General features: G+C 45.3%; 1 pseudogene; it reads right to left on the bottom strand.

Moving 5' to 3' along the window:
- Nucleotides 1-3,203: 3,203 nt before the first annotated feature.
- On the bottom strand, nt 3,204-4,443 carry LOC127221263 (ubiquitin-conjugating enzyme E2 S-like; annotated as a pseudogene).
- Nucleotides 4,444-8,410: the final 3,967 nt, after the last annotated feature.

The raw sequence follows: 8,410 nt of genomic DNA, 5'->3' as shown, positions 1-8,410 counted from the left end.
TTCTCAATCCTTTTTAAAGACCCCTCCATCTTGGGGCACAGGAGAGGTGCTGTTTCAAATGGAACACACATATCTAAAGATCAAAGCCAGCAAAGACAAATGAGAGAAAACATGTAATGTTGTCCTTCTGGGTCTGGGTTACCTCACTCAGGATTGTTTCCAGCTCCATCTGTTTACCTGCAAATTTCATAATCTCTTTTTCTTTCTTCTCAACAGCTGGATAATGTTGCATTGTGTAAATGTTCCACATTTTCAGTATCCGTTCATTGGTTGATGGATATCTAGGTTGTTTTCATTTCCTGGCTATTGTGAATAGAGTAGCTATAAACACGAATGAACACGTTTCTCTGTGGTAGGATATGGAGTCCCTTGGGTATATGCCCAAGAGGGGTTTGGCTGGATCATGTGGCAGATCCATTTACAGTTTTCTGAGGAACCTCCACATCAATTTCCATAGTGGCTGTACCAGTTTGCACTCCCATCAACAGTGAGTAAGCATTCCTCTTCCCCGTATCCTTGCCAGCATTTGTCATCCTCTGGTTTGTTGTTGTTTTTTTCATCTTAGCCAGTCTGACTGGGGAAATCTCACTATAGTTTTAATTTGCATTTCCCTATCTGCTAAAGGTATTGAACAAATTTAAATATTTCTCAGTCATTTGTATTTCATCTTTCAAGAATTCCCTATTTAGTTCTCTGTTCCATTTTTAAATTGGAATGCTTATTTTCTTGATTTTTAGAGGGTTTTTTTCTATATATTTCAAAGTTGCATAAAATTCTTAAATAATTAAAAATATTTAATGGAATTAATTAATTTTTCAAATTGGTGTTAAGAATGTAAATAAGATTCCCTCCTCTTTCACTTAAAATGTATTTATTATAAGTTTTGTTTTGAGACAGGTTCTCTACATAACCCTGTCTGTCTTGGAACTCACTATGTAGACCAGGCTGGCCTAGAACTCACAGAGATCCTGTCTCTGCCTCCCGAGTACCGGAACTAAAAGTGTGTACGACTATTCCCAGCTTATTACAATATTTTTAATAATAGCTTTCTTATGGAATACTTAAAATAAGATTTATTTCTCCTAAATTGTTTAGAAATAACTTCTGATAACATGTTGTACATAAAGTTCATGTGTCCATCAACATCATCTAGAAAACAAAGTCAAATGATTGGTAATATTATGTTTTGGTTAGTATAATTTTTATCTGTATGGTGTTTGCCTGAATGTATGCCAATTTTCCATATGCCTGAAGTGTCCATGGAAGCCAGAAGAGGCCAATGGATCCCCTGAACTAAACTTACAGACAACTGTGATCCCGCTTGGTGGTACTGGGAATAGAACTCAGGTCATTTGGAAGAGCAGCTGGTGCTCTTAACTCTGAGCCATCTTTCTAGCACCTATTGTTGCTATTATGAGACATATAGTGTGTAATGTTTTATATAATATATAATACATTCTTGAAGGCTCTCATGATTGCTATTGAATATCATCATTCCATAAAGGCAACCAAGGTGTAGGAAAAGAATTACAAATTCTGCTAGGAAGCTTCATCATGAGTTAACAACTTAGACTTGAAAAAGGCAATAAAGATCCAGCTTGAGCTGAATAGATAGTTTCTTTCTTGAACAAGTGTTTATCTGTATGGGTGTGGCATCCTTCCCTCATGTGAACCAGGAACAGACAAGTACAGCACAGCTTTTCATGCTTCCTTATTTACCGTGCATGTGTGCATGCAAGAAGACAGAGCTGCTGGGCAAGTTCACTGGTGCTTCTGAATACACACTATTCTCCTTTAGCTCTTTGATGTTATCCTTCTACTGGCCTTGCACCTGGGATGCAAGAATATGAATTTCTGACTCTGACAAATATATCCTCATTTCATACTCCAAACTCAAAAAGAAAGTCAGCCAAAACACAGATGTACAAGAAAGGTAAAATATATCAGTATCTCTTAAACCATCCCACTCGGGAAACATAGTTGTGAAGTTTCCCTCATACCAGTGGCGGTCATGCTGCCAGGCAGACACTTTCACTGGAGTATTCTGGGTCAGGAACTACTTGCCTTTTACTTCAATATACTTGGAGGCCAGAAGTTCAGCATCAGTTTTGTTGGGCTGAAGCCAGTGCATCAACAAAGTGGCAGCCTCCCTGTGGAGGTTCTGAGTGTTCACCCATTTTCTTGCATTTTGCAGCTGCTGGTGGCTGTGGCCCCTTACTCTCATTATTTGCTTCCTTCCACTCAAGATTCAAGAGGTGCCTTCCATTTGCCTTTAGATTCATTTGCTACAGGGAGGCTGGCCAGCAAGGGCTGATACATCAGGCTTCCTTGGCTTTTGTGTGAGACTTGGCATATCAAGTGTGCCAGCTGGTAATCAAGGGGAATGGAGATGGTAAGGCTGGATTGTGCATTGTTTTAAAGATTTGTCTTGCTGCTGTAATAAAATACATGACAAAGCAACTTTACACAAGATAGGGTTTATTTTGGCTCATCATTGAAGGGTGTAGTCCATGGCAGGTAGCTGGCGCCAGGAGTAGGCAGCTGACGGTTACTTTGAATCCAGGCAGGAAGTGGGGATACATGTGTGTGTTCCTCTTCCCCATTTTATTCAGTCTGAGGTTCCGACCCACAGAACAGCGCTACCCGCATTTAGAGTGGGTCTGCTTGCCTCAGTTACCCTGATTTAGATAGTTCCCCCGGCGTGCTTAGAGATTTGTTTCCGTGGTGGTTCTAAATCCCATCAAGTTGACGGTCACGATTAACCAGCACAGTTCTCCCCAGACAAGTACTCAAATTCCTCTCAAACCTGCCCCTGGGGGAACCAGCCTGGACGGTGCTGTCTCTTATTCCCTTCTCTTCAGGACAGACAAGCCTTGCTTGTCGCCAGAGCTGGCTGACCCACGCTGTACCCCTGACCCAAGCTGAGCCTTTCAGGTTCTTTCTGCCTAAAGTCTTGATTAGACAGAGGGTACACTGGGTTGTGTCTGCAGGAGGGGCAGGGTCCTAAGTTAAGAGCAGAGAAAGATGATCTGCAAGGGAACGAGCCAATCAGAGACCTGCTCTTGGCTCCCTCCATGCTGAAGCTCATCTTCTGGTCTCTGTCTTACAAGCTAGCTAGGTCCTTTTTGTATATTTTCTTTTCCAGCTTTATTTAGAGAAACAAGTCTAGATTTGGGTGCGCCTCTCCTCTTCTCCCACCCCACTTAGACACTGTGGGAGGGGAGGAAGGAAGAACAAGAGCCTAGGACAGTCTCCTCACTGCTGGCCTCCGGCTGCTTAGTTATCTTGCTAGCTGCATCCTTCTTCAACCTGGGATCTTTGGCTCCTCCTAGACCCCTGGGGTCATAGGGTTGTTGGAGGAGGCTACAGCACCATGCTGAGATCCCAGGTAGCCTCAGCCTTCCAGCTGCTGGTGCTGCTTGCATACCAGATGGGTCACAGGTAGCCTACTCTACATAGTTCTCCAAAAGCAGTTCCCACCTCCTGGAGTGCAGACTCTGGGTTAGGGAGCATCAGTAGGCGTTTGGTCAGCAGCACACGGCGGATGCCCACCTCAGCTGCTCGGTTCCTCTTGAACACGGCGGTGGCACAGCTCTCACCATTGGTGCCCACATTTGGGTGGAAGGTTTTAGCCAGTAGGCTTTGGGTGGGGAAGCAGGGAAATCCTTGCCCAACAGGAGCTTCATACTGAACAGACTGCTGGCATAGGGATTCTCCTCAGGGCCCTGAATGGTATCCTGTAGGTTGTTGAGGACCTCCTCTTTGGGGAAGACCGTATCACCAGCAGGTGGGCCTCCTCCTTGTACACCAGGCTGACAGGCTGAGGGCGTGAGAAGGCAGATTCTCTAGCTGGTGTTTCTGCACTTCTCTGACTTCCAGCCAACTGCTGGCTGCTGTGGCCCCAGTGTGGTCCCCTCCTGGCCTAGCCCCACTCATTACTAACTTCTACTCCTGCCACAAAGTGCTTAAAAGCTTACCCCTGTTTGGCTGAACTGGCTAGCTCTGTCGGATTGTATCCCGGTCTGTCAAAGAGTCAATTAATCCAGGAAAACACCATAAAAATACGCCCACACTGCTAGTGAGCCGAAAAGTCTTACCCTACTACCTTGGCGATAACCTCCTTCTCACAGCCCTGAAAGTATAATGAGTGGTAATCTCCCCCACAGGTCAGTGAGCAAGATGTCACCTACCCTCTGGCCATCCATAAAACTGGCCCGGAAGATCTGGTTGGCGCAAACTGCAAGGTGCTTCTGCTTGATCCAGGACAACTCGGAAAGAACAGTTTATTCTCCCTTTATCTTAGATAGGACAGTGACGCCTCACCAAGCTGCTCTAGATTTAGAGATACTGTGGCAGTAGCCAGGAGCCCAGGCAGTCCAATGTGCAAGAGCAGGGACCAATTGTGGGGCAGTTCCACAAACTCCCTGACTTGCCGTCTGCCATGGTCCTCACATCCTTAGCTCCTGGCCTTGGCTTTTGGGCCTCGGGTGCATGGCTGGAGAGAGCATTGTTGGTGTGCTGTTGATGGGGAAGCATCAGCCCTTGGGCAAAAGTATTTTCTGTCCACAGTTTCTCAGTGTGTCTGCAGTGTTGTGGTTGTTTTGTTTATAGAGTATGGTAGCAAGGGCACAGCTGTGTCACCGTAGAGGCACAGAGAAGCCATGAAGGAGAGGCACGGCCAGCATGCTCCTTCAGTCTAGGTGGGCTATAAACTCAATGACCCTGGCTAGCTCACTGAGCCCCTCACCCAGTCAACACAGACTGTCCGAGAGCTGATTCTGCCAAGGCCCCCAAGCATCTGAGGAGGCAGATGCTAGACCCATATGCTATTCTTCTCCTGGGTAGAGTGGCATGGGTGTGGTACTTCCGGGAAAAGTAAGACCTATTTCTCTTCTCTGTGGGATCATTAATGTAATTCCCCACAGGGAACCAGCCCTTCTGAACAAAGACTGATATGTTAACAGTATCTGTGTTCCTGCCCAGAGCCCAGAGGTGGCTGGGAACCTGTCTTTCCTGGTTGTAGCAGGAAGAACCCCTCTTACGCTTTATCATGATGAGACAACCCCCCACCCCCAAGAAAGGGATGGGAGGAAAATGGCTTCAACTTGGTTAGATCACCATTCCCTAGCAGGTGTCTGGTAGCCTACACATGGCACCAGGGATATGGAAACAGGGTTTTGCTGGGAAGGAATGTAGAGGTTAAAGACGATTGTTACTCAGTGCTTGTCTCACAGCAGTGGCTCTCAGTTAGAAACTCCAGAAGACACTGGGGATATCTGAAAGGTTTTTGTCATTGCATCTGGTGAGCAGAGGGATGTAGGTAGCATCCTGTGTAGCACACAGGCCTGCTCCATGATAAGTGTGGCTCAGTGTCAACAGTGTAAAGGCCACATGAGTCAGGGCTAAGACTGAGATTCCCAAGTGTGGCCAAAGAGGTGACATCACTGTTACCTGGGAGCTTGTTACAAACATATCCTTAAACCCACAGAATCTTGGTCTCTGGGCATGGAAGACAGAGATGATGGGGTAAGAGTTAGTTTATGTCTGGGTTTGGTTTTGTTGAGACAGGGCCTCATGTAGCTCACTGTTCTCATTTGTTGCGATAAAACACCATGACCAAAAGCAACTTGGGGAGGAAAGGGTTTATTTCAGCTTACAACTCTCAGGACACACTGCATCACTGAGGGAAGCCGGGGCAGGTACTCAGGGCAGGAACCTGGAGTAGAGTCTGAAGCAGGAGCCATGGAGGATTGGTGCTTACTGGCTTGTTCTCCTTGGCCCTCTCAGCTTGCTTTTTAAACAACCCAGGACAGCCTTCCCAGGGGTGGTACTACTATACTATGTGGGCTGGACCCTCCCACATCAAATATTAATCAAGAAAATGCTCTACAGAATTGCTTACAAACCAATATTATGGAGGCCTTTTTTAGATTGAGATTTCCTCTTCCCAGATGACCATAGTTTGGGCCAACCTGACAAAACACCGAACAGAATCTCCAGGTTGGTCCTGAAGTTTCTATATTGTCAAGGTTGGTCATGAATTACTGATTGACCTGTTTCAAAAACCGAGATGGCAAGCATTGGACCCTATCCTTAGCTACAGATCTATGTTTTAACAAGATCTCCTGGAGTCAGGGTCTTATGTAGTTCAGGCTGGCCTCAAGTTCACTCACTATGTAGCTGGGGACTGCCCAGAGCTCTTTGTCTTGGTCCCAACTCTGAAGAACTGGAATCACAGGCACAAACCAACATGCCTGGCTCAAAAATAATTCCCAGTAAGTTTTTTAAAAAAAGAAAACAATCGAGATCTGAGCCTGGCATGGGCCTAGAATCCCAGCTAATTAGGAGGCCGAGGTTGGAGGATTACAAGTTCAAGGTGTAGGTCATCAAATTCCCATTCCACTCACACCTACTGGGTTTATGCAGTGACTTCAAGGAGCTCCTGGGTGCCAGAATTAGAAAACAAAAAGGGCACAACTCAGGAGAACTTCTGAGCACATAATGTTGTGAATTGTTACACAGCCCTTCTTAGAGTTCCCAGAAATGCTACCCTTAGCTAAGAATGAGGAGTGCACAACCCTCAACGCACCACCCAGGAGGCTATGGGAATGGAGGGGAGGCCAAAGGGGAGCAGAATAAAATGACAGAGGGAAAGAGAGGAGGAGGGACAGGAGGGACAATGGAGGGGAATAACAAATGGTTATTTGTTGCTGGTCATTTTGGAGTAGATGAGCCTGTGCATCAACCAGCGTGGAGTGTTGCCCTTTCTTGTCTCAGAAGGTCCTTGTTAAAGGTGACGACAGCAGAATCAGTTGAGACTCAAGCATTACTGATAAAAGCAGCTGAAGCCAGTAGTTCTTGGCAAAGTCTCTCGGTTCCCTGTGTACTAGCTTAGTCTATGCAGTGGGGCCTATCTTGAGTACATCACTCAAAGGCATTTGTGACTGGTGCCAAGAGCCTTTGTTCCTAGTACTCATGAGGGTGAGGTAGTAAAATCCAAAGTTCCAGAGAAGCCTAGGCAGGTGGACCTCTGTAAGTTACAGACCAGCTTGTTCTACATAGTGAATTCCAGAATAGCCAGTCCTCCACAATAAGACCCCTTCTCAATGCAAAAATTTTCTCTCTCTCTCCTTCTCTCTCTCCCCCTCTCTGTCTCTCTCTCTCTCCTCTTTGTGTCTGTGTGTCTGTGTAAACATACACACCCCCGCCCCACATTTTAAGGACTGGATATATGGATCAGTCTTCCTAGCATGTGCAAGGGCCCCAGCACCACCAGAAGAAAAAGAAAGTCTTTGTTTATAAGGCAAGTGGTTATCAGAGAAAGAAAGAACCAGAGGTAGTGACTCATCTCTGAAAGCACAGCTCTTAGGAAGCTGAGACCAGGGGTTTGCTCTGTGTTTGAGGTTGGTCTGGGCTACACAGTAAGCTCCAACCTGCCCTAGAGAGAGACTCTGCCTCTAAAGAATAAATTACAGTTGAGAAGTATTTCTATGCTATATATACTTTTTCAATTGACAAATAAAATGATATGTTATCACGATGTTTTTAAGTGGGATGACTCAATCTAGCTAAGTTATGTACATGCTCCCTCACACAGGCACCATTTGTGGTGAGGACATTTTATACTTATCTCAGCATCTCCCAAGGGTACAACATATCATTAAGTGTAGTCAGCATGCTGCATGGTAAATTCCTTCCTTGCCTAATCCTTCCTACCTAACTGAAATGTTTTCACTCTCAACTCTGATTGCCACCACCACTCCCAGCCTCTACTAACCACCACACTGTCTTCCCTGTGATAACTGTGTGGTTGCACATACGAGATCATGCAATATTTGTCTTTGTGCGCTTGACTTATTTGTCTTAATGTAATGTCTTCCGTCTATATCAATGTGGTCGCAAAGGATAGAATTCTATTGTTTTTGATGGCTAAGTACTACTTCATTGTATGTGTGTACCTTTAAAATACACATTCATCCATTGAGGGACACGTAGCTTGTTCCCATTTCTTGATTATTGGGAAGAGGGCTAGGATAAACATGGGAGTACAGATGTCTTTTTGAGATAGATATTGATGTCATTTCCTTTACATAAATAACTGTACTACAATTGCTGGAGCATATGGTTGTTCTGGAATTTTTGTGGAACCCCAGTGTAACACGATAAATAAAAGACAGATATTGGGGTTAAAGCTTCAAGATGAAGATCAGAAAAGCAAAACAGCCAGCCACTAACTCTTACCTCTATCCCAGCTCAGACCAAATGGTTGATCCTCAGACTCCCACTGAATTCACTGTTCCTCAGATTCTCTCAGACTGCTATGCTCTCCTCAACGTAGCTAGAGACTAACTCTCAGACTGAATGCCTCTACCTTTTATACCTCGCAAATCCTGGGACTAAAGGAGTGAGC

This window comes from Phodopus roborovskii, unplaced genomic scaffold (assembly GCF_943737965.1).
Source record: "Phodopus roborovskii unplaced genomic scaffold, PHOROB, whole genome shotgun sequence".
Classification (NCBI taxonomy): Eukaryota; Metazoa; Chordata; class Mammalia; order Rodentia; family Cricetidae; genus Phodopus; species Phodopus roborovskii.
The sequence above is the reverse complement of the archived record's forward strand: the minus strand, read 5'-3'. Positions and strand labels throughout refer to the sequence as shown.